Genomic DNA, 25896 nt, shown 5'->3' on the forward strand with positions numbered 1-25896 from the left:
TGAGAAGGTAGCAGTACTCTGAGTCAGGAGGTTCCAATATTACCACTCTACTGCACCTGGGGATACCCTCCAGGTCTGCATTGGTACCCTGCGTCGCAGAAGCCTCTGGCAAACGTCTCTGCTGAAGACCTGCGAAACTCACTCTGCAGGCAGTGTCGAACTGTGAGGGACTGAGGGTGAGCTCAACTCTCAGAAGTAAGATGGTTTTGGACAAGGCGTTCAGCTACCCTCTCACGTATAGAACTTAGTATGTAGCACCAGTCTACCACAGGAATTATTAGGAAATCGCTGAACTGAGCTTGGAGGCACTAGTCTTGTGTGCCGGGTGATTCCAATTATCTCTCCCAGCACTTCCGTCAAACAGCGAGCCTAGGCCTTTAGAAGCCAATGGTACCAGCAGGCTGGCTGTGGAGGTACAGGCCATAAGCTCAACTCTCAGAAGTGTGTATGCATGGGAGGCAGATGTCTGCTACCCGCTCGTACATGGGATTTGGAACCTAGCTACACTCTGGTTGAGGAGAGCCGTAGGAAATCGCTGTATTCAACTCAGATACACGGGAGTTCAGGCCCAATGTTCACACATGCTTTTCCCGCAACCTCTCCCAGCCACTAACATAAGGATGGTAGCAGCTACTCCTACAGTCAGGCAGGATACGGGAGGGTTCTGCCCTGTCATCAGCTCTCACAGGGAAGCATGTCTTGAAGCCAGCTGTCAACTAGCTGCATTCCTATGGCAGTGAGAAGGTAGCAGTACTCTGAGTCAGGAGGTTCCAAGATTACCACTCTACTGCACCTGGAGATACCCTCCAGGTCTGCATTGTTAACTTGTACTCAGAAGCCTCTGGCAATCGTCTCTGGTGAAGACGTGTGAAACTCACTCTGCAGGCAGTGTGGAACTGTGAGGGACTGAGGGTGGGCTCAACTCTCAGAAGTAAGATGCTTTTGGACAAGGCGTTCAGCTACCATCTCACATATGGAACTTAGTATGTAGCACCTGTCAACCACAAGAATAACTGGGAAATCGTGAATTGAGCTTAGAGGCACTCGTCTTGTGTGCCGGGAGATTCCAATTACCTCTCCCAGCACTTCCGTCAAACAGCGAGCCTAGGCCTTTTAGAAGCCAAGAGTACCAGCAGGCTGGCTGTGGAGGTACAGGCCATAAGCTCAACTCTCAGAAGTGTGTATGCATGGGAGGCAGATGTCTGCTACCCGCTCGTACATGGGATTTGGAACCTAGCTACACTCTGGTTGAGGAAAGCCGTTGGAAATCGCTGTATTCAACTCAGATACACGGGAGTTCAGGCCCAGTGCTCACACATGCTTTTCCCGCAACCTCTCCCAGCCACTAACATTAGGATGTTAGCAGCTACTCCTACAGTCAGGCAGCATGCGGGAGGGTTCTGCCCTGTCCTCAGCTCTCACAGGGAAGCATGTCTTCAAGCCAGCTGTCAACTAGCTGCATTCCTATGGCAGTGAGAAGGTAGCAGTACTCTGAGTCAGGAGGTTCCAAGATTACCACTCTACAGCACCTGGAGATACCCTCCAGGTCTGCATTGTTAACTTGTACTCAGAAGCCTCTGGCAATCGTCTCTGGTGAAGACGTGTGAAACTCACTCTGCAGGCACTGTGGAAGTGTGAGGGACTGAGGGTGGGCTCAACTCTCAGAAGTAAGATGCTTTTGGACAAGGCGTTCAGCTACCTTCTCACATATGGAACTTAGTATGTAGCACCTGTCTACCACAAGAATTACTGGGAAATCGTGAATTGAGCTTGGAGGCACTCGTCTTGTGTGCCGGGAGATTCCAATTACCTCTCCCAGCACTTCCGTCAAACAGCGAGCCTAGGCCTTTTAGAAGCCAAGGGTACCAGCAGGCTGACTGTGGAGGTACAGGCCATAAGCTCAACTCTCAGAAGTGTGTATGCATGGGAGGCAGATGTCTGCTACCCGCTCGTACATGGGATTTGGAACCTAGCTACACTCTGGTTGAGGAAAGCCGTTGGAAATCGCTGTATTCAACTCAGATACACGGGAGTTCAGGCCCAGTGCTCACACATGCTTTTCCCGCAACCTCTCCCAGCCACTAACATTAGGATGTTAGCAGCTACTCCTACAGTCAGGCAGGATGCGGGAGGGTTCTGCCCTGTCCTCAGCTCTCACAGGGAAGCATGTCTTGAAGCCAGCTAGCTGTCAACTAGCTGCATTCCTATGGCAGTGAGAAGGTAGCAGTATTCTGAGTCAGGAGGTACCAAGATTACCAGTCGACTGCACCTGGGGATACCCTCCAGGTCTGCATTGTTACCCTGCGTCTCAGAAGCCTCTGGCAAACGTCTCTGCTGAAGACCTGCGAAACTCACTCTGCAGGCAGTGTGGAACTGTGAGGGACTGAGGCTGAGCTCAACTCTCAGAAGTAAGATGGTTTTGGACAAGGCGTTCAGCTACCCTCTCACGTATGGAACTTAGTATGTAGCACCAGTCTACCACAGGAATTACTAGGAAATCGCTGAACTGAGCTTGGAGGCACTAGTCTTGTGTGCCGGGTGATTCCAATTATCTCTCCCAGCACTTCCGTCAAAACAGCGAGCCTAGGCCTTTTAGAAGCCAAGGGTACCAGCAGGCTGGATGTGGAGGTACAGGCCATAAGCTCAACTCTCAGAAGTGTGTATGCATGGGAGGCAGATGTCTGCTACCCACTCGGACATGGGAGTTGGAACCTAGCTACACTGTGATTGAAGAAGACCATTGGAAATCGCTGTATTCAACTCAGATACACGGGAGTTCAGGCCCAGTGCTCACACATGCTTTTCCCGCAACCTCTCCCAGCCACTAACATTAGGATGTTAGCAGCTACTCCTACAGTCAGGCAGGATGCGGGAGGGTTCTGCCCTGTCCTCAGCTCTCACAGGGAAGCATGTCTTGAAGCCAGCTGTCAACTAGCTGCATTCCTATGGCAGTGAGAAGGTAGCAGTACTCTGAGTCAGGAGGTTCCAAGATTACCACTCTACTGCACCTGGAGATACCCTCCAGTTCTGCATTGTTAACTTGTACTCAGAAGCCTCTGGCAATCGTCTCTGGTGAAGACGTGTGAAAATCACTCTGCAGGCAGTGTGGAAGTGTGAGGGACTGAGGGTGTGCTCAACTCTCAGAAGTAAGATGCTTTTGGACAAGGCGTTCAGCTACCTTCTCACATATGGAACTTAGTATGTAGCACCTGTCTACCACAAGAATTACTGGGAAATCGTGAATTGAGCTTGGAGGCACTCGTCTTGTGTGCCGGCAGATTCCAATTACCTCTCCCAGCACTTCCGTCAAACAGCGAGCCTAGGCCTTTTAGAAGCCAAGGGTACCAGCAGGCTGGATGTGGAGGTACAGGCCATAAGCTCAACTCTCAGAAGTGTGTATGAATGGGAGGCAGATGTCTGCTACCCGCTCGTACATGGGATTTGGAACCTAGCTACACTCTGGTTGAGGAAAGCCGTTGGAAATCGCTGTATTCAACTCAGATACACGGGAGTTCAGGCCCAGTGCTCACACATGCTTTTCCCGCAACCTCTCCCAGCCACTAACATAAGGATGTTAGCAGCTACTCCTACAGTCAGGCAGCATGCGGGAGGGTTCTGCCCTGTCCTCAGCTCTCACAGGGAAGCATGTCTTGAAGCCAGCTGTCAACTAGCTGCATTCCTATGGCAGTGAGAAGGTAGCAGTATTCTGAGTCAGGAGGTTCCAAGATTACCAGTCGACTGCACCTGGGGATACCCTCCAGGTCTGCATTGTTACCCTGCGTCTCAGAAACCTCTGGCAAACGTCTCTGCTGAAAACCTGCGAAACTCACTCTGCAGGCAGTGTGGAACTGTGAGGGACTGAGGCTGAGCTCAACTCTCAGAAGTAAGATGCTTTTGGACAAGGCGTTCAGCTACCTTCTCACATATGGAACTTAGTATGTAGCACCTGTCTACCACAAGAATTACTGGGAAATCGTGAATTGAGCTTGGAGGCACTCGTCTTGTGTGCCGGGAGATTCCAATTACCTCTCCCAGCACTTCCGTCAAACAGCGAGCCTAGGCCTTTTAGAAGCCAAGGGTACCAGCAGGCTGGATATGGAGGTACAGGCCATAAGCTCAACTCTCAGAAGTGTGTATGCATGGGAGGCAGATGTCTGCTACCCGCTCGTACATGGGATTTGGAACCTAGCTACACTCTGGTTGAGGAAAGCCGTTGGAAATCGCTGTATTCAACTCAGATACACGGGAGTTCAGGCCCAATGCTCACACATGCTTTTCCCGCAACCTCTCCCAGCCACTAACATAAGGATTTTAGCAGCTACTCCTACAGTCAGGCAGCATGCGGGAGGGTTCTGCCCTGTCCTCAGCTCTCACAGGGAAGCATGTCTTGAAGCCAGCTGTCAACTAGCTGCATTTCTATGGCAGTGAGAAGGTAGCAGTATTCTGAGTCAGGACGTTCCAAGATTACCAGTCGACTGCACCTGGGGATACCCTCCAGGTCTGCATTGTTACCCTGCGTCTCAGAAGCCTCTGGCAAACGTCTCTGCTGAAGACCTGCGAAACTCACTCTGCAGGCAGTGTGGAACTGTGAGGGACTGAGGCTGAGCTCAACTCTCAGAAGTAAGATGGTTTTGGACAAGGCGTTCAGCTACCCTCTCACGTATGGAACTTAGTATGTAGCACCAGTCTACCACAGGAATTACTAGGAAATCGCTGAACTGAGCTTGGAGGCACTAGTCTTGTGTGCCGGGTGATTCCAATTACCTCTCCCAGCACTTCCGTCAAACAGCGAGCCTAGGCCTTTTAGAAGCCAAGGGTACCAGCAGGCTGGCTGTGGAGGTACAGGCCATAAGCTCAACTCTCAGAAGTGTGTATGCATGGGAGGCAGATGTCTGCTACCCGCTCGTACATGGGATTTGGAACCTAGCTAAACTCGGGTTGAGGAAAGCCGTTGGAAATCGCTGTATTCAACTCAGATACACGGGAGTTCAGGCCCAGTGCTCACACATGCTTTTCCCGCAGCCTCTCCCAGCAACTAACATTAGGATGTTAGCAGCTACTCCTACAGTCAGGCAGCATGCGGGAGGGTTCTGCCCTGTCCTAAGCTCTCACAGGGAAGCATGTCTTGAAGCCAGCTGTCAACTAGCTGCATTCCTATGGCAGTGAGAAGGTAGCAGTATTCTGAGTCAGGAGGTTCCAAGATTACCAGTCGACTGCACCTGGGGATACCCTCCAGGTCTGCATTGTTACCCTGCGTCTCAGAAGCCTCTGGCAAACGACTCTGCTGAAGACCTGCGAAACTCACTCTGCAGGCAGTGTGGAACTGTGAGGGACTGAGGCTGAGCTCAACTCTCAGAAGTAAGATGGTTTTGGACAAGGCGTTCAGCTACCCTCTCACGTATGGAACTTAGTATGTAGCACCAGTCTACCACAGGAATTACTAGGAAATCGCTGAACTGAGCTTGGAGGCACTAGTCTTGTGTGCCGGGTGATTCCAATTACCTCTCCCATCACTTCCGTCAAACAGCGAGCCTAGGCCTTTTAGAAGCCAAGGGTACCAGCAGGCTGGCTGTGGAGGTACAGGCCATAAGCTCAACTCTCAGAAGTGTGTATGCATGGGAGGCAGATGTCTGCTACCCACTCGGACATGGGAGTTGGAACCTAGCTACACTGTGATTAAAGAAGGCCATTGGAAATCGCTGTATTCAACTCAGATACACGGGAGTTCAGGCCCAGTGCTCACACATGCTTTTCCCGCAACCTCTCCCAGCCACTAACATAAGGATGGTAGCAGCTACTCCTACAGTCAGGCAGCATGCGGGAGGGTTCTGCCCTGTCCTCAGCTCTCACAGGGAAGCATGTCTTGAAGCCAGCTGTCAACTAGCTGCATTCCTATGGCAGTGAGAAGGTAGCACTACTCTGAGTCAGGAGGTTCCAAGATTACCACTCTACTGCACCTGGAGATACCCTCCAGGTCTGCATTGTTAACTTGTACTCAGAAGCCTCTGGCAATCGTCTCTGGTGAAGACGTGTGAAAATCACTCTGCAGGCAGTGTGGAAGTGTGAGGGACTGAGGGTGTGCTCAACTCTCAGAAGTAAGATGCTTTTGGACAAGGCGTTCAGCTACCTTCTCACATATGGAACTTAGTATGTAGCACCTGTCTACCACAAGAATTACTGGGAAATCGTGAATTGAGCTTGGAGGCACTCGTCTTGTGTGCCGGCAGATTCCAATTACCTCTCCCAGCACTTCCGTCAAACAGCGAGCCTAGGCCTTTTAGAAGCCAAGGGTACCAGCAGGCTGGATGTGGAGGTACAGGCCATAAGCTCAACTCTCAGAAGTGTGTATGAATGGGAGGCAGATGTCTGCTACCCGCTCGTACATGGGATTTGGAACCTAGCTACACTCTGGTTGAGGAAAGCCGTTGGAAATCGCTGTATTCAACTCAGATACACGGGAGTTCAGGCCCAGTGCTCACACATGCTTTTCCCGCAACCTCTCCCAGCCACTATATTTAGGATGTTAGCAGCTACTCCTACAGTCAGGCAGCATGCGGGAGGGTTCTGCCCTGTCCTCAGCTCTCACAGGGAAGCATGTCTTGAAGCCAGCTGTCAACTAGCTGCATTCCTATGGCAGTGAGAAGGTAGCAGTATTCTGAGTCAGGAGGTTCCAAGATTACCAGTCGACTGCACCTGGGGATACCCTCCAGGTCTGCATTGTTACCCTGCGTCTCAGAAACCTCTGGCAAACGTCTCTGCTGAAGACCTGCGAAACTCACTCTGCAGGCAGTGTGGAACTGTGAGGGACTGAGGCTGAGCTCAACTCTCAGAAGTAAGATGGTTTTGGACAAGGCGTTCAACTACCCTCTCACGTATGGAACTTAGTATGTAGCACCAGTCTACCACAGGAATTACTAGGAAATCGCTGAACTGAGCTTGGAGGCACTAGTCTTGTGTGCCGGGTGATTCCAATTACCTCTCCCAGCACTTTCGTCAAAACAGCGAGCCTAGGCCTTTTAGAAGCCAAGGGTACCAGCAGGCTGGCTGTGGAGGTACAGGCCATAAGCTCAACTCTCAGAAGTGTGTATGCATGGGAGGCAGATGTCTGCTACCCGCTCGTACATGGGATTTGGAACCTAGCTAAACTCGGGTTGAGGAAAGCCGTTGGAAATCGCTGTATTCAACTCAGATACACGGGAGTTCAGGCCCAGTGCTCACACATGCTTTTCCCGCAGCCTCTCCCAGCAACTAACATTAGGATGTTAGCAGCTACTCCTACAGTCAGGCAGCATGCGGGAGGGTTCTGCCCTGTCCTAAGCTCTCACAGGGAAGCATGTCTTGAAGCCAGCTGTCAACTAGCTGCAATCCTATGGCAGTGAGAAGGTAGCAGTATTCTGAGTCAGGAGGTTCCAAGATTACCAGTCGACTGCACCTGGGGATACCCTCCAGGTCTGCATTGTTACCCTGCGTCTCAGAAGCCTCTGGCAAACGTCTCTGCTGAAGACCTGCGAAACTCACTCTGCAGGCAGTGTGGAACTCTGAGGGACTGAGGCTGAGCTCAACTCTCAGAAGTAAGATGGTTTTGGACAAGGCGTTCAGCTACCCTCTCACGTATGGAACTTAGTATGTAGCACCAGTCTACCACAGGAATTACTAGGAAATCGCTGAACTGAGCTTGGAGGCACTAGTCTTGTGTGCCGGGTGATTCCAATTACCTCTCCCATCACTTCCGTCAAACAGCGAGCCTAGGCCTTTTAGAAGCCAAGGGTACCAGCAGGCTGGCTGTGGAGGTACAGGCCATAAGCTCAACTCTCAGAAGTGTGTATGCATGGGAGGCAGATGTCTGCTACCCGCTCGTACATGGGATTTGGAACCTAGCTACACTCTGGTTGAGGAAAGCCGTTGGAAATCGCTGTATTCAACTCAGATACACGGGAGTTCAGGCCCAGGGCTCACACATGCTTTTCCCGCAACCTCTCCCAGCCACTAACATAAGGATGTTAGCAGCTACTCCTACAGTCAGGCAGCATGCGGGAGGGTTCTGCCCTGTCCTCAGCTCTCACAGGGAAGCATGTCTTGAAGCCAGCTGTCAACTAGCTGCATTCCTATGGCAGTGAGAAGGTAGCAGTATTCTGAGTCAGGAGGTTCCAAGATTACCAGTCGACTGCACCTGGGGATACCCTCCAGGTCTGCATTGTTACCCTGCGTCTCAGAAGCCTCTGGCAAACGTCTCTGCTGAAGACCTGCGAAACTCACTCTGCAGGCAGTGTGGAACTGTGAGGGACTGTGGGTGAGCTCAACTCTCAGAAGTAAGATGGTTTTGGACAAGGGGTTCAGCTACCCTCTCACGTATGGAACTTAGTATGTAGCACCAGTCTACCACAGGAATTTCTAGGAAATCGCTGAACTGAGCTTGGAGGCACTAGTCTTGTGTGCCCGGTGATTCCAATTACCTCTCCCAGCACTTCCGTCAAACAGCGAGCCTAGGCCTTTTAGAAGCCAAGGGTACCAGCAGGCAGGATGTGGAGGTACAGGCCATAAGCTCAACTCTCAGAAGTGTGTATGCATGGGAGGCAGATGTCAGCTACCCACTCGGACATGGGAGTTGGAACCTAGCTACACTGTGATTGAAGAAGGCCATTGGAAATCGCTGTATTCAACTCAGATACACGGGAGTTCAGGCCCAGTGCTCACACATGCTTTTCCCGCAACCTCTCTCAGCCACTAACATAAGGATGTTAGCAGCTACTCCTACAGTCAGGCAGGATGCGGGAGGGTTCTGCCCTGTCCTCAGCTCTCACAGGGAAGCATGTCTTGAAGCCAGCTGTCAACTAGCTGCATTCCTATGGCAGTGAGAAGGTAGCAGTACTCTGAGTCAGGAGGTTCCAAGATTACCACTCTACAGCACCTGGAGATACCCTCCAGGTCTGCATTGTTAACTTGTACTCAGAAGCCTCTGGCAATCGTCTCTGGTGAAGACGTGTGAAACTCACTCTGCAGGCAGTGTGGAACTGTGAGGGACTGAGGGTGGGCTCAACTCTCAGAAGTAAGATGCTTTTGGACAAGGCGTTCAGCTACCATCTCACATATGGAACTTAGTATGTGGCACCAGTCTTCCACAGGAATTACTAGGAAATCGCTGAACTGAGCTTGGAGGCACTAGTCTTGTGTGCCGGGTGATTCCAATTACCTCTCCCAGCACTTCCGTCAAACAGCGAGCCTAGGCCTTTTAGAAGCCAAGGTTACCAGCAGGCTGGATGTGGAGGTACAGGCCATAAGCTCAACTCTCAGAAGTGTGTATGCATGGGAGGCAGATGTCTGCTACCCACTCGGACATGGGAGTTGGAACCTAGCTACACTGTGATTGAAGAAGGCCATTGGAAATCGCTGTATTCAACTCAGATACACGGGAGTTCAGGCCCAGTGCTCACACATGCTTTCCCCGCAACCTCTCCCAGCCACTAACATAAGGATGTTAGCAGCTACTACTACAGTCAGGCAGGATGCGGGAGGGTTCTGCCCTGTCCTCAGCTCTCACAGGGAAGCCTGTCTTGAAGCCAGCTGTCAACTAGCTGCATTCCTATGGCAGTGAGAAGGTAGCAGTACTCTGAGTCAGGAGGTTCCAAGATTACCACTCTACTGCACCTGGAGATACCCTCGAGGTCTGCATTGTTAACTTGTACTCAGAAGCCTCTGGCAATCGTCTCTGGTGAAGACGTGTGAAACTCACTCTGCAGGCAGTGTGGAACTGTGAGGGACTGAGGGTTGGCTCAACTCTCAGAAGTAAGATGCTTTTGGACAAGGCGTTCAGCTACCATCTCACATATGGAACTTAGTATGTGGCACCTGTCTACCACAAGAATTACTGGGAAATCGTGAATTGAGCTTGGAGGCACTCGTCTTGTGTGCCGAGAGATTCCAATTACCTCTCCCAGCACTTCTGTCAAACAGCGAGCCTAGGCCTTTTAGAAGCCAACGGTACCAGCAGGCTGGATGTGGAGGTACAGGCCATAAGCTCAACTCTCAGAAGTGTGTATGCATGGGAGGCAGATGTCTGCTACCCGCTCGTACATGGGATTTGGAACGTAGCTACACTCTGGTTGAGGAAAGCCGTTGGAAATCGCTGTATTCAACTCAGATACACGGGAGTTCAGGCCCAGTGCTCACACATGCTTTTCCCGCAACCTCTCCCAGCCACTAACATAAGGATGTTAGCAGTTACTCCTACAGTCAGGCAGCATGCGGGAGGGATCTGCCCTGTCCTCAGCTCTCACAGGGAATCATGTCTTGAAGCCAGCTGTCAACTAGCTGCATTACTATGGCAGTGAGAAGGTAGCAGTATTCTGAGTCAGGAGGTTCCAAGATTACCAGTCGACTGCACCTGGGGATACCCTCCAGGTCTGCATTGTTACCCTGCATCTCAGAAGCCTCTGGCAAACGTCTCTGCTGAAGACCTGCGAAACTCACTCTGCAGGCAGTGTGGAACTGTGAGGGACTGAGGCTGACCTCAACTCTCAGAAGTAAGATGGTTTTGGACAAGGCGTTCAGCTACCCTTTCACGTATGGAACTTAGTATGTAGCACCAGTCTACCAAAGGAATTACTAGGAAATCGCTGAACTGAGCTTGAGGGCACTCGTCTTGTGTGCCGGGTGATTCCAATTACCTCTCCCAGCACTTCCGTCAAACAGCGAGCCTAGGCCTTTTAGAACCCAAGGGTACCAGCAGGCTGGCTGTGAAGGTACAGGCCATAAGCTCAACTTCAGAAGTGTGTATGCATGGGAGGCAGATGTCTGCTACCCGCTCGTACATGGGATTTGGAACCTAGTTACACTCTGGTTGAGGAAAGCCGTTGGAAATCGCTGTATTCAACTCAGATACACGGGAGTTCAGGCCCAGTGCTCACACATGCTTTTCCCGCAGCCTCTCCCAGCCACTAACATTAGGATGTTAGCAGCTACTCCTACAGTCAGGCAGCATGCGGGAGGGTTCTGCCCTGTCCCAAGCTCTCACAGGGAAGCATGTCTTGAAGCCAGCTGTCAACTAGCTGCATTCCTATGGCAGTGAGAAGGTAGCAGTATTCTGAGTCAGGAGGTTCCAAGATTACCAGTCGACTGCACCTGGGGATACCCTCCAGGTCTGCATTGTTACCCTTCGTCTCAGAAGACTCTGGCAAACGTCTCTGCTGAAGACCTTCGAAACTCACTCTGCAGGCAGTGTGGAACTGTGAGGGACTGAGGCTGAGCTCAACTCTCAGAAGTAAGATGGTTTTGGACAAGGCGTTCAGCTACCCTCTCACGTATGGAACTTAGTATGTAGCACCAGTCTACCACAGGAATTACTAGGAAATCGCTGAACTGAGCTTGGAGGCACTAGTCTTGTGTGCCGGGTGATTCCAATTACCTCTCCCAGCACTTCCGTCAAACAGCGAGCCTAGGCCTTTTAGAAGCCAAGGGTACGAGCAGGCTGGATGTGGAGGTACAGGCCATAAGCTCAACTCTCAGAAGTGTGTATGCATGGGAGGCAGATGTCTGCTACCCACTCGGACATGGGAGTTGGAACCTAGCTACACTGTGATTGAAGAAGGCCATTGGAAATCGCTGTATTCAACTCAGATACACGGGAGTTCAGGCCCAGTGCTCACACATGCTTTTCCCGCAACCTCTCCCAGCCACTAACAATAGGATGTTAGCAGCTACTCCTACAGTCAGGCAGGATGCGGGAGGGTTCTGCCCTGTCCTCAGCTCTCACAGGGAAGCATGTCTTGAAGCCAGCTGTCAACTAGCTGCATTCCTATGGCAGTGAGAAGGTAGCAGTATTCTGAGTCAGGAGGTTCCAAGATTACCAGTCGACTGCACCTGGAGATACCCTCCAGGTCTGCATTGTTAACTTGTACTCAGAAGCCTCTGGCAATCGTCTCTGGTGAAGACGTGTGAAACTCACTCTGCAGGCAGTGTGGAAGTGTGAGGGACTGAGGGTGTGCTCAAATCTCAGAAGTAAGATGCTTTTGGACAGGGCGTTCAGCTACCTTCTCACATATGGAACTTAGTATGTAGCACCTGTCTACCACAAGAATTACTGGGAAATCGTGAATTGAGCTTGGAGGCACTCGTCTTGTGTGCCGGGAGATTCCAATTACCTCTCCCAGCACTTCCGTCAAACAGCGAACCTAGGCCTTTTAGAAGCCAAGGGTACCAGCAGGCTGGCTGTGGAGGTACAGGCCATAAGCTCAACTCTCAGAAGTGTGTATGCATGGGAGGCAGATGTCTGCTACCCGCTCGTACATGGGATTTGGAACCTAGCTACACTCTGGTTGAGGAAAGCCGTTGGAAATCGCTGTATTCAACTCAGATACACGGGAGTTCAGGCCCAGTGCTCACACATGCTTTTCCCGCAACCTCTCCCAGCCACTAACATAAGGATGTTAGCAGCTACTCCTACAGTCAGGCAGCATGCGGGAGGGTTCTGCCCTGTCCTCAGCTCTCACAGGGAAGCATGTCTTGAAGCCAGCTGTCAACTAGCTGCATTCCTATGGCAGTGAGAAGGTAGCAGTATTCTGAGTCAGGAGGTTCCAAGATTACCAGTCGACTGCACCTGGGGATACCCTCCAGGTCTGCATTGGTACCCTGCGTCGCAGAAGCCTCTGGCAAACGTCTCTGCTGAAGACCTGCGAAACTCAATCTGCAGGCAGTGTCGAACTGTGAGGGACTGAGGCTGAGCTCAACTCTCAGAAGTAAGATGGTTTTGGACAAGGCGTTCAGCTACCCTCTCACGTATGGAACTTAGTATGTAGCACCAGTCTACCACAGGAATTACTAGGAAATCGCTGAACTGAGCTTGGAGGCACTAGTCTTGTGTGCCAGGTGATTCCAATTATCTCTCCGAGCACTTCCGTCAAACAGCGAGCCTAGGCCTTTTAGAAGCCAAGGGTACCAGCAGGCTGGCTGTGGAGGTACAGGCCATAAGCTCAACTCTCAGAAGTGTGTATGCATGGGAGGCAGATGTCTGCTACCCGCTCGTACATGGGATTTGGAACCTAGCTACTCTCTGGTTGAGGAAAGCCGTTGGAAATCGCTGTATTCAACTCAGATACACGGGAGTTCAGGCCCAGTGCTCACACATGCTTTTCCCGCAGCCTCTCCCAGCCACTAACATTAGGATGTTAGCAGCTACTCCTACAGTCAGGCAGCATGCGGGAGGGTTCTGCCCTGTCCCAAGCTCTCACAGGGAAGCATGTCTTGAAGCCAGCTGTCAACTAGCTGCATTCCTATGGCAGTGAGAAGGTAGCAGTATTCTGAGTCAGGAGGTTCCAAGATTACCAGTCGACTGCACCTGGGGATACCCTCCAGGTCTGCATTGTTACCCTGCGTCTCAGAAGCCTCTGGCAAACGTCTCTGCTGAAGACCTGCGAAACTCACTCTGCAGGCAGTGTGGAACTGTGAGGGACTGTGGGTGAGCTCAACTCTCAGAAGTAAGATGGTTTTGGACAAGGGGTTCAGCTACCCTCTCACGTATGGAACTTAGTATGTAGCACCAGTCTACCACAGGAATTTCTAGGAAATCGCTGAACTGAGCTTGGAGGCACTAGTCTTGTGTGCCCGGTGATTCCAATTACCTCTCCCAGCACTTCCGTCAAACAGCGAGCCTAGGCCTTTTAGAAGCCAAGGGTACCAGCAGGCAGGATGTGGAGGTACAGGCCATAAGCTCAACTCTCAGAAGTGTGTATGCATGGGAGGCCTATGTCAGCTACCCACTCGGACATGGGAGTTGGAACCTAGCTACACTGTGATTGAAGAAGGCCATTGGAAATCGCTGTATTCAACTCAGATACACGGGAGTTCAGGCCCAGTGCTCACACATGCTTTTCCCGCAACCTCTCCCAGCCACTAACAATAGGATGTTAGCAGCTACTCCTACAGTCAGGCAGGATGCGGGAGGGTTCTGCCCTGTCCTCAGCTCTCACAGGGAAGCATGTCTTGAAGCCAGCTGTCAACTAGCTGCATTCCTATGGCAGTGAGAAGGTAGCAGTACTCTGAGTCAGGAGGTTCCAAGATTACCACTCTACTGCACCTGGAGATACCCTCCAGGTCTGCATTGTTAACTTGTACTCAGAAGCCTCTGGCAATCGTCTCTGGTGAAGACGTGTGAAACTCACTCTGCAGGCAGTGTGGAACTGTGAGGGACTGAGGGTGGGCTCAACTCTCAGAAGTAAGATGCTTTTGGACAAGGCGTTCAGCTACCATCTCACATATGGAACTTAGTATGTGGCACCAGTCTTCCACAGGAATTACTAGGAAATCGCTGAACTGAGCTTGGAGGCACTAGTCTTGTGTGCCGGGTGATTCCAATTACCTCTCCCAGCACTTCCGTCAAACAGCGAGCCTAGGCCTTTTAGAAGCCAAGGTTACCAGCAGGCTGGATGTGGAGGTACAGGCCATAAGCTCAACTCTCAGAAGTGTGTATGCATGGGAGGCAGATGTCTGCTACCCACTCGGACATGGGAGTTGGAACCTACCTACACTGTGATTGAAGAAGGCCATTGGAAATCGCTGTATTCAACTCAGATACACGGGAGTTCAGGCCCAGTGCTCACACATGCTTTTCCCGCAACCTCTCCCAGCCACTAACAATAGGATGTTAGCAGCTACTCCTACAGTCAGGCAGGATGCGGGAGGGTTCTGCCCTGTCCTCAGCTCTCACAGGGAAGCCTGTCTTGAAGCCAGCTGTCAACTAGCTGCATTCCTATGGCAGTGAGAAGGTAGCAGTACTCTGAGTCAGGAGGTTCCAAGATTACCACTCTACTGCACCTGGAGATACCCTCCAGGTCTGCATTGTTAACTTGTACTCAGAAGCCTCTGGCAATCGTCTCTGGGGAAGACGTGTGAAACTCACTCTGCAGGCAGTGTGGAAGTGTGAGGGACTGAGGGTGTGCTCAAATCTCAGAAGTAAGATGCTTTTGGACAGGGCGTTCAGCTACCTTCTCACATATGGAACTTAGTATGTAGCACCTGTCTACCACAAGAATTACTGGGAAATCGTGAATTGAGCTTGGAGGCACTCGTCTTGTGTGCCGGGAGATTCCAATTACCTCTCCCAGCACTTCCGTCAAACAGCGAACCTAGGCCTTTTAGAAGCCAAGGGTACCAGCAGGCTGGCTGTGGAGGTACAGGCCATAAGCTCAACTCTCAGAAGTGTGTATGCATGGGAGGCAGATGTCTGCTACCCGCTCGTACATGGGATTTGGAACCTAGCTACACTCTGGTTGAGGAAAGCCGTTGGAAATCGCTGTATTCAACTCAGATACACGGGAGTTCAGGCCCAGTGCTCACACATGCTTTTCCCGCAACCTCTCCCAGCCACTAACATAAGGATGTTAGCAGCTACTCCTACAGTCAGGCAGCATGCGGGAGGGTTCTGCCCTGTCCTCAGCTCTCACAGGGAAGCATGTCTTGAAGCCAGCTGTCAACTAGCTGCATTCCTATGGCAGTGAGAAGGTAGCAGTATTCTGAGTCAGGAGGTTCCAAGATTACCAGTCGACTGCACCTGGGGATACCCTTCAGGTCTGCATTGTTACCCTTCGTCTCAGAAGACTCTGGCAAACGTCTCTGCTGAAGACCTGCGAAACTAACTCTGCAGGCAGTGTGGAACTGTGAGGGACTGAGGCTGAGCTCAACTCTCAGAAGTAAGATGGTTTTGGACAAGGCGTTCAGCTACCCTCTCACGTATGGAACTTAGTATGTAGCACCAGTCTACCACAGGAATTACTAGGAAATCGCTGAACTGAGCTTGGAGGCACTAGTCTTGTGTGCCGGGTGATTCCAATTACCTCTCCCAGCACTTCCGTCAAACAGCGAGCCTAGGCCTTTTAGAAGCCAAGGGTACGAACAGGCTGGATGTGGAGGTACAGGCCATAAGCTCAACTCTCAGAAGTGTGTATGCATGGGAGGCAGATGTCTGCTACCCACTCGGACATGGGAGTTGGAACCTAGCTACACTGTGATTGAAGAAGGCCATTGGAAATCGCTGTATTCAACTCAGATACACGGGAGTTCAGGCCCAGTGCTCACACATGCTTTTCCCGCAACCTCTCCCAGCCCCTAACAATAGGATGTTAGCAGCTACTCCTACAGTCAGGCAGGATGCGGGAGGGTTCTGCCCTGTCCTCAGCTCTCACAGGGAAGCATGTCTTGAAGCCAGCTGTCAACTAGCTGCATTCCTATGGCAGTGAGAAGGTAGCAGTACTCTGAGTCAGGAGGTTCCAAGATTACCACTCTACTGCACCTGGAGATACCCTCCAGGTCTGCATTGTTAACTTGTACTCAGAAGCCTCTGGCAATCGTCTCTGGTGAAGACGTGTGAAACTCACTCTGCAGGCAGTGTGGAAGTGTGAGGGACTGAGGGTGTGCTCAAATCTCAGAAGTAAGATGCTTTTGGACAGGGCGTTCAGCTACCTTCTCACATATGGAACTTAGTATGTAGCACCTGTCTACCACAAGAATTACTGGGAAATCGTGAATTGAGCTTGGAGGCACTCGTCTTGTGTGCCGGGATATTCCAATTACCTCTCCCAGCACTTCCGTCAAACAGCGAACCTAGGCCTTTTAGAAGCCAAGGGTACCAGCAGGCTGGCTGTGGAGGTACAGGCCATAAGCTCAACTCTCAGAAGTGTGTATGCATGGGAGGCAGATGTCTGCTACCCGCTCGTACATGGGATTTGGAACCTAGCTACACTCTGGTTGAGGAAAGCCGTTGGAAATCGCTGTATTCAACTCAGATACACGGGAGTTCAGGCCCAGTGCTCACACATGCTTTTCCCGCAACCACTCCCAGCCACTAACATAAGGATGTTAGCAGCTACTCCTACAGTCAGGCAGCATGCGGGAGGGTTCTGCCCTGTCCTCAGCTCTCACAGGGAAGCATGTCTTGAAGCCAGCTGTGAACTAGATGCATTCCTATGGCAGTGAGAAGGTAGCAGTACTCTGAGTCAGGAGGTTCCAATATTACCACTCTACTGCACCTGGAGATACCCTCCAGCTCTGCATTGTTAACTTGTACTCAGAAGCCTCTGGCAATCGTCTCTGGTGAAGACGTGTGAAACTCACTCTGCAGGCAGTGTGGAAGTGTGAGGGACTGAGGGTGTGCTCAACTCTCAGAAGTAAGATGCTTTTGGACAAGGCGTTCAGCTACCTTCTCACATATGGAACTTAGTATGTAGCACCTGTCTACCACAAGAATTACTGGGAAATCGTGAATTGAGCTTGGAGGCACTCGTCTTGTGTGCCGGGAGATTCCAATTACCTCTCCCAGCACTTCCGTCAAACAGCGAGCCTAGGCCTTTTAGAAGCCAAGGGTACCAGCAGGCTGGATATGGAGGTACAGGCCATAAGCTCAACTCTCAGAAGTGTGTATGCATGGGAGGCAGATGTCTGCTACCCGCTCGTACATGGGATTTGGAACCTAGCTACACTCTGGTTGAGGAAAGCCGTTGGAAATCGCTGTATTCAACTCAGATACACGGGAGTTCAGGCCCAATGCTTACACATGCTTTTCCCGCAACCTCTCCCAGCCACTAACATAAGGATTTTAGCAGCTACTCCTACAGTCAGGCAGCATGCGGGAGGGTTCTGCCCTGTCCTCAGCTCTCACAGGGAAGCATGTCTTGAAGCCAGCTGTCAACTAGCTGCATTCCTATGGCAGTGAGAAGGTAGCAGTATTCTGAGTCAGGACGTTCCAAGATTACCAGTCGACTGCACCTGGGGATACCCTCCAGGTCTGCATTGTTACCCTGCGTCTCAGAAGCCTCTGGCAAACGTCTCTGCTGAAGACCTGCGAAACTCACTCTGCAGGCAGTGTGGAACTGTGAGGGACTGAGTCTGAGCTCAACTCTCAGAAGTAAGATGGTTTTGGACAAGGCGTTCAGCTACCCTCTCACGTATGGAACTTAGTATGTAGCACCAGTCTACCACAGGAATTACTAGGAAATCGCTGAACTGAGCTTGGAGGCACTCGTCTTGTGTGCCGGGTGATTCCAATTACCTCTCCCAGCACTTCCGTCAAACAGCGAGCCTAGGCCTTTTAGAAGCCAAGGGTACCAGCAGGCTGGATGTGGAGGTACAGGCCATAAGCTCAACTCTCAGAAGTGTGTATGCATGGGAGGCAGATGTCTGCTACCCGCTCGTACATGGGATTTGGAACCTAGCTAAACTCGGGTTGAGGAAAGCCGTTGGAAATCGCTGTATTCAACTCAGATACACGGGAGTTCAGGCCCAGTGCTCACACATGCTTTTCCCGCAGCCTCTCCCAGCAACTAACATTAGGATGTTAGCAGCTACTCCTACAGTCAGGCAGCATGCGGGAGGGTTCTGCCCTGTCCTAAGCTCTCACAGGGAAGCATGTCTTGAAGCCAGCTGTCAACTAGCTGCATTCCTATGGCAGTGAGAAGGTAGCAGTATTCTGAGTCAGGAGGTTCCAAGATTACCAGTCGACTGCACCTGGGGATACCCTCCAGGTCTGCATTGTTACCCTGCGTCTCAGAAGCCTCTGGCAAACGTCTCTGCTGAAGACCTGCGAAACTCACTCTGCAGGCAGTGTGGAACTGTGAGGGACTGAGGCTGAGCTCAACTCTCAGAAGTAAGATGGTTTTGGACAAGGCGTTCAGCTACCCTCTCACGTATGGAACTTAGTATGTAGCACCAGTCTACCACAGGAATTACTAGGAAATCGCTGAACTGAGCTTGGAGGCACTAGTCTTGTGTGCCGGGTGATTCCAATTACCTCTCCCAGCAAGTCCGTCAAACAGCGAGCCTAGGCCTTTTAGAAGCCAAGGGTACCAGCAGGCTGGCTGTGGAGGTACAGGCCATAAGCTCAACTCTCAGAAGTGTGTATGCATGGGAGGCAGATGTCTGCTACCCACTCGGACATGGGAGTTGGAACCTAGCTACACTGTGATTGAAGAAGGCCATTGGAAATCGCTGTATTCAACTCAGATACACGGGAGTTCAGGCCCAGTGCTCACACATGCTTTTCCCGCAACCTCTCCCAGCCACTAACATAAGGATGTTAGCAGCTACTCCTACAGTCAGGCAGGATGCGGGAGGGTTCTGCCCTGTCCTCAGCTCTCACAGGGAAGCATGTCTTGAAGCCAGCTGTCAACTAGCTGCATTCCTATGGCAGTGAGAAGGTAGCAGTACTCTGAGTCAGGAGGTTCCAAGATTACCACTCTACTGCACCTGGAGATACCCTCCAGTTCTGCATTGTTAACTTGTACTCAGAAGCCTCTGGCAATCGTCTCTGGTGAAGACGTGTGAAAATCACTCTGCAGGCAGTGTGGAAGTGTGAGGGACTGAGGGTGTGCTCAACTCTCAGAAGTAAGATGCTTTTGGACAAGGCGTTCTGCTACCTTCTCACATATGGAACTTAGTATGTAGCACCTGTCTACCACAAGAATTACTGGGAAATCGTGAATTGAGCTTGGAGGCACTCGTCTTGTGTGCCGGGAGATTCCAATTACCTCTCCCAGCACTTCCGTCAAACAGCGAGCCTAAGCCTTTTAGAAGCCAAGGGTACCAGCAGGCTGGCTGTGGAGGTACAGGCCATAAGCTCAACTCTCAGAAGTGTGTATGCATGGGAGGCAGATGTCTGCTACCCGCTCGTACATGGGATTTGGAACCTAGCTACACTCTGGTTGAGGAAAGCCGTTGGAAATCGCTGTATTCAACTCAGATACACGGGAGTTCAGGCCCAGTGCTCACACATGCTTTTCCCGCAACCTCTCCCAGCCACTAACATAAGGATGTTAGCAGCTACTCCTACAGTCAGGCAGCATGCGGGAGGGTTCTGCCCTGTCCTCAGCTCTCACAGGGAAGCATGTCTTGAAGCCAGCTGTCAACTAGCTGCATTCCTATGGCAGTGAGAAGGTAGCAGTATTCTGAGTCAGGAGGTTCCAAGATTACCAGTCGACTGCACCTGGGGATACCCTCCAGGTCTGCATTGTTACCCTGCGTCTCAGAAGCCTCTGGCAAACGTCTCTGCTGAAGACCTGCGAAACTCACTCTGCAGGCAGTGTGGAACTGTGAGGGACTGTGGGTGAGCTCAACTCTCAGAAGTAAGATGGTTTTGGACAAGGGGTTCAGCTACCCTCTCACGTATGGAACTTAGTATGTAGCACCAGTCTACCACAGGAATTTCTAGGAAATCGCTGAACTGAGCTTGGAGGCACTAGTCTTGTGTGCCGGGTGATTCCAATTACCTCTCCCAGCACTTCCGTCAAACAGCGAGCCTAGGCCTTTTAGAAGCCAAGGGTACCAGCAGGCAGGATGTGGAGGTACAGGCCATAAGCTCAACTCTCAGAAGTGTGTATGCATGGGAGGCAGATGTCAGCTACCCACTCGGACATGGGAGTTGGAACCTAGCTACACTGTGATTGAAGAAGGCCATTGGAAATCGCTGTATTCAACTCAGATACACGGGAGTTCAGGCCCAGTGCTCACACATGCTTTTCCCGCAACCTCTCCCAGCCACTAACATAAGGATGTTAGCAGCTACTCCTACAGTCAGGCAGGATGCGGGAGGGTTCTGCCCTGTCCTCAGCTCTCACAGGGAAGCATGTCTTGAAGCCAGCTGTCAACTAGCTGCATTCCTATGGCAGTGAGAAGGTAGCAGTACTCTGAGTCAGGAGGTTCCAAGATTACCACTCTACTGCACCTGGAGATACCCTCCAGGTCTGCATTGTTAACTTGTACTCAGAAGCCTCTGGCAATCGTCTCTGGTGAAGACGTGTGAAACTCACTCTGCAGGCAGTGTGGAACTGTGAGGGACTGAGGGTGGGCTCAACTCTCAGAAGTAAGATGCTTTTGGACAAGGCGTTCAGCTACCATCTCACATATGGAACTTAGTATGTGGCACCAGTCTTCCACAGGAATTACTAGGAAATCGCTGAACTGAGCTTGGAGGCACTAGTCTTGTGTGCCGGGTGATTCCAATTACCTCTCCCAGCACTTCCGTCAAACAGCGAGCCTAGGCCTTTTAGAAGCCAAGGTTACCAGCAGGCTGGATGTGGAGGTACAGGCCATAAGCTCAACTCTCAGAAGTGTGTATGCATGGGAGGCAGATGTCTGCTACCCACTCGGACATGGGAGTTGGAACCTAGCTACACTGTGATTGAAGAAGGCCATTGGAAATCGCTGTATTCAACTCAGATACACGGGAGTTCAGGCCCAGTGCTCACACATGCTTTTCCCGCAACCTCTCCCAGCCACTAACAATAGGATGTTAGCAGCTACTCCTACAGTCAGGCAGGATGCGGGAGGGTTCTGCCCTGTCCTCAGCTCTCACAGGGAAGCCTGTCTTGAAGCCAGCTGTCAACTAGCTGCATTCCTATGGCAGTGAGAAGGTAGCAGTACTCTGAGTCAGGAGGTTCCAAGATTACCACTCTACTGCACCTGGAGATACCCTCGAGGTCTGCATTGTTAACTTGTACTCAGAAGCCTCTGGCAATCCTCTCTGGTGAAGACGTGTGAAACTCACTCTGCAGGCAGTGTGGAACTGTGAGGGACTGAGGGTTGGCTCAACTCTCAGAAGTAAGATGCTTTTGGACAAGGCGTTCAGCTACCATCTCACATATGGAACTTAGTATGTGGCACCTGTCTACCACAAGAATTACTGGGAAATCGTGAATTGAGCTTGGAGGCACTCGTCTTGTGTGCCGAGAGATTCCAATTACCTCTCCCAGCACTTCCGTCAAACAGCGAGCCTAGGCCTTTTAGAAGCCAAGGGTACCAGCAGGCTGGCTGTGGAGGTACAGGCCATAAGCTCAACTCTCAGAAGTGTGTATGCATGGGAGGCAGATGTCTGCTACCCGCTCGTACATGGGATTTGGAACCTAGCTACACTCTGGTTGAGGAAAGCCGTTGGAAATCGCTGTATTCAACTCAGATACACGGGAGTTCAGGACCAGTGCTCACACATGCTTTTCCCGCAACCTCTCCCAGCCACTAACATAAGGATGTTAGCAGCTACTCCTACAGTCAGGCAGCATGCGGGAGGGTTCTGCCCTGTCCTCAGCTCTCACAGGGAAGCATGTCTTGAAGCCAGCTGTCAACTAGCTGCATTCCTATGGCAGTGAGAAGGTAGCAGTATTCTGAGTCAGGAGGTTCCAAGATTACCAGTCGACTGCACCTGGGGATACCCTCCAGGTCTGCATTGGTACCCTGCGTCGCAGAAGCCTCTGGCAAACGTCTCTGCTGAAGACCTGCGAAACTCAATCTGCAGGCAGTGTCGAACTGTGAGGGACTGAGGCTGAGCTCAACTCTCAGAAGTAAGATGGTTTTGGACAAGGCGTTCAGCTACCCTCTCACGTATGGAACTTAGTATGTAGCACCAGTCTACCACAGGAATTACTAGGAAATCGCTGAACTGAGCTTGGAGGCACTAGTCTTGTGTGCCAGGTGATTCCAATTATCTCTCCGAGCACTTCCGTCAAACAGCGAGCCTAGGCCTTTTAGAAGCCAAGGGTACCAGCAGGCTGGCTGTGGAGGTACAGGCCATAAGCTCAACTCTCAGAAGTGTGTATGCATGGGAGGCAGATGTCTGCTACCCGCTCGTACATGGGATTTGGAACCTAGCTAAACTCGGGTTGAGGAAAGCCGTTGGAAATCGCTGTATTCAACTCAGATACACGGGAGTTCAGGCCCAGTGCTCACACATGCTTTTCCCGCAGCCTCTCCCAGCAACTAACATTAGGATGTTAGCAGCTACTCCTACAGTCAGGCAGCATGCGGGAGGGTTCTGCCCTGTCCTAAGCTCTCACAGGGAAGCATGTCTTGAAGCCAGCTGTCAACTAGCTGCATTCCTATGGCAGTGAGAAGGTAGCAGTATTCTGAGTCAGGAGGTTCCAAGATTACCAGTCGACTGCACCTGGGGATACCCTCCAGGTCTGCATTGTTACCCTGCGTCTCAGAAGCCTCTGGCAAACGTCTCTGCTGAAGACCTGCGAAACTCACTCTGCAGGCAGTGTGGAACTGTGAGGGACTGAGGCTGAGCTCAACTCTCAGAAGTAAGATGGTTTTGGACAAGGCGTTCTGCTACACTCTCACGTATGGAACTTAGTATGTAGCACCAGTCTACCACAGGAATTACTAGGAAATCGCTGAACTGAGCTTGGAGGCACTAGTCTTGTGTGCCGGGTGATTCCAATTACCTCTCCCAGCAAGTCCGTCAAACAGCGAGCCTAGGCCTTTTAGAAGCCAAGGGTACCAGCAGGCTGGCTGTGGAGGTACAGGCCATAAGCTCAACTCTCAGAAGTGTGTATGCATGGGAGGCAGATGTCTGCTACCCACTCGGACATGGGAGTTGGAACCTAGCTACACTGTGATTGAAGAAGGCCATTGGAAATCGCTGTATTCAACTCAGATACACGGGAGTTCAGGCCCAGTGCTCACACATGCTTTTCCCGCAACCTCTCCCAGCCACTAACATAAGGATGTTAGCAGCTACTCCTACAGTCAGGCAGGATGCGGGAGGGTTCTGCCCTGTCCTCAGCTCTCACAGGGAAGCATGTCTTGAAGCCAGCTGTCAACTAGCTGCATTCCTATGGCAGTGAGAAGGTAGCAGTACTCTGAGTCAGGAGGTTCCAAGATTACCACTCTACTGCACCTGGAGATACCCTCCAGTTCTGCATTGTTAACTTGTACTCAGAAGCCTCTGGCAATCGTCTCTGGTGAAGACGTGTGAAAATCACTCTGCAGGCAGTGTGGAAGTGTGAGGGACTGAGGGTGTGCTCAACTCTCAGAAGTAAGATGCTTTTGGACAAGGCGTTCTGCTACCTTCTCACATATGGAACTTAGTATGTAGCACCTGTCTACCACAAGAATTACTGGGAAATCGTGAATTGAGCTTGGAGGCACTCGTCTTGTGTGCCGGGAGATTCCAATTACCTCTCCCAGCACTTCCGTCAAACAGCGAGCCTAAGCCTTTTAGAAGCCAAGGGTACCAGCAGGCTGGCTGTGGAGGTACAGGCCATAAGCTCAACTCTCAGAAGTGTGTATGCATGGGAGGCAGATGTCTGCTACCCGCTCGTACATGGGATTTGGAACCTAGCTACACTCTGGTTGAGGAAAGCCGTTGGAAATCGCTGTATTCAACTCAGATACACGGGAGTTCAGGCCCAGTGCTCACACATGCTTTTCCCGCAACCTCTCCCAGCCACTAACATAAGGATGTTAGCAGCTACTCCTACAGTCAGGCAGCATGCGGGAGGGTTCTGCCCTGTCCTCAGCTCTCACAGGGAAGCATGTCTTGAAGCCAGCTGTCAACTAGCTGCATTCCTATGGCAGTGAGAAGGTAGCAGTATTCTGAGTCAGGAGGTTCCAAGATTACCAGTCGACTGCACCTGGGGATACCCTCCAGGTCTGCATTGTTACCCTGCGTCTCAGAAGCCTCTGGCAAACGTCTCTGCTGAAGACCTGCGAAACTCACTCTGCAGGCAGTGTGGAACTGTGAGGGACTGTGGGTGAGCTCAACTCTCAGAAGTAAGATGGTTTTGGACAAGGGGTTCAGCTACCCTCTCACGTATGGAACTTAGTATGTAGCACCAGTCTACCACAGGAATTTCTAGGAAATCGCTGAACTGAGCTTGGAGGCACTAGTCTTGTGTGCCGGGTGATTCCAATTACCTCTCCCAGCACTTCCGTCAAACAGCGAGCCTAGGCCTTTTAGAAGCCAAGGGTACCAGCAGGCAGGATGTGGAGGTACAGGCCATAAGCTCAACTCTCAGAAGTGTGTATGCATGGGAGGCAGATGTCAGCTACCCACTCGGACATGGGAGTTGGAACCTAGCTACACTGTGATTGAAGAAGGCCATTGGAAATCGCTGTATTCAACTCAGATACACGGGAGTTCAGGCCCAGTGCTCACACATGCTTTTCCCGCAACCTCTCCCAGCCACTAACATAAGGATGTTAGCAGCTACTCCTACAGTCAGGCAGGATGCGGGAGGGTTCTGCCCTGTCCTCAGCTCTCACAGGGAAGCATGTCTTGAAGCCAGCTGTCAACTAGCTGCATTCCTATGGCAGTGAGAAGGTAGCAGTACTCTGAGTCAGGAGGTTCCAAGATTACCACTCTACTGCACCTGGAGATACCCTCCAGGTCTGCATTGTTAACTTGTACTCAGAAGCCTCTGGCAATCGTCTCTGGTGAAGACGTGTGAAACTCACTCTGCAGGCAGTGTGGAACTGTGAGGGACTGAGGGTGGGCTCAACTCTCAGAAGTAAGATGCTTTTGGACAAGGCGTTCAGCTACCATCTCACATATGGAACTTAGTATGTGGCACCAGTCTTCCACAGGAATTACTAGGAAATCGCTGAACTGAGCTTGGAGGCACTAGTCTTGTGTGCCGGGTGATTCCAATTACCTCTCCCAGCACTTCCGTCAAACAGCGAGCCTAGGCCTTTTAGAAGCCAAGGTTACCAGCAGGCTGGATGTGGAGGTACAGGCCATAAGCTCAACTCTCAGAAGTGTGTATGCATGGGAGGCAGATGTCTGCTACCCACTCGGACATGGGAGTTGGAACCTAGCTACACTGTGATTGAAGAAGGCCATTGGAAATCGCTGTATTCAACTCAGATACACGGGAGTTCAGGCCCAGTGCTCACACATGCTTTTCCCGCAACCTCTCCCAGCCACTAACAATAGGATGTTAGCAGCTACTCCTACAGTCAGGCAGGATGCGGGAGGGTTCTGCCCTGTCCTCAGCTCTCACAGGGAAGCCTGTCTTGAAGCCAGCTGTCAACTAGCTGCATTCCTATGGCAGTGAGAAGGTAGCAGTACTCTGAGTCAGGAGGTTCCAAGATTACCACTCTACTGCACCTGGAGATACCCTCGAGGTCTGCATTGTTAACTTG

The sequence above is a fragment of the Canis lupus genome, chromosome 7 (assembly GCF_048164855.1).
Source record: "Canis lupus baileyi chromosome 7, mCanLup2.hap1, whole genome shotgun sequence".
Lineage (NCBI taxonomy): Eukaryota > Metazoa > Chordata > Mammalia > Carnivora > Canidae > Canis > Canis lupus.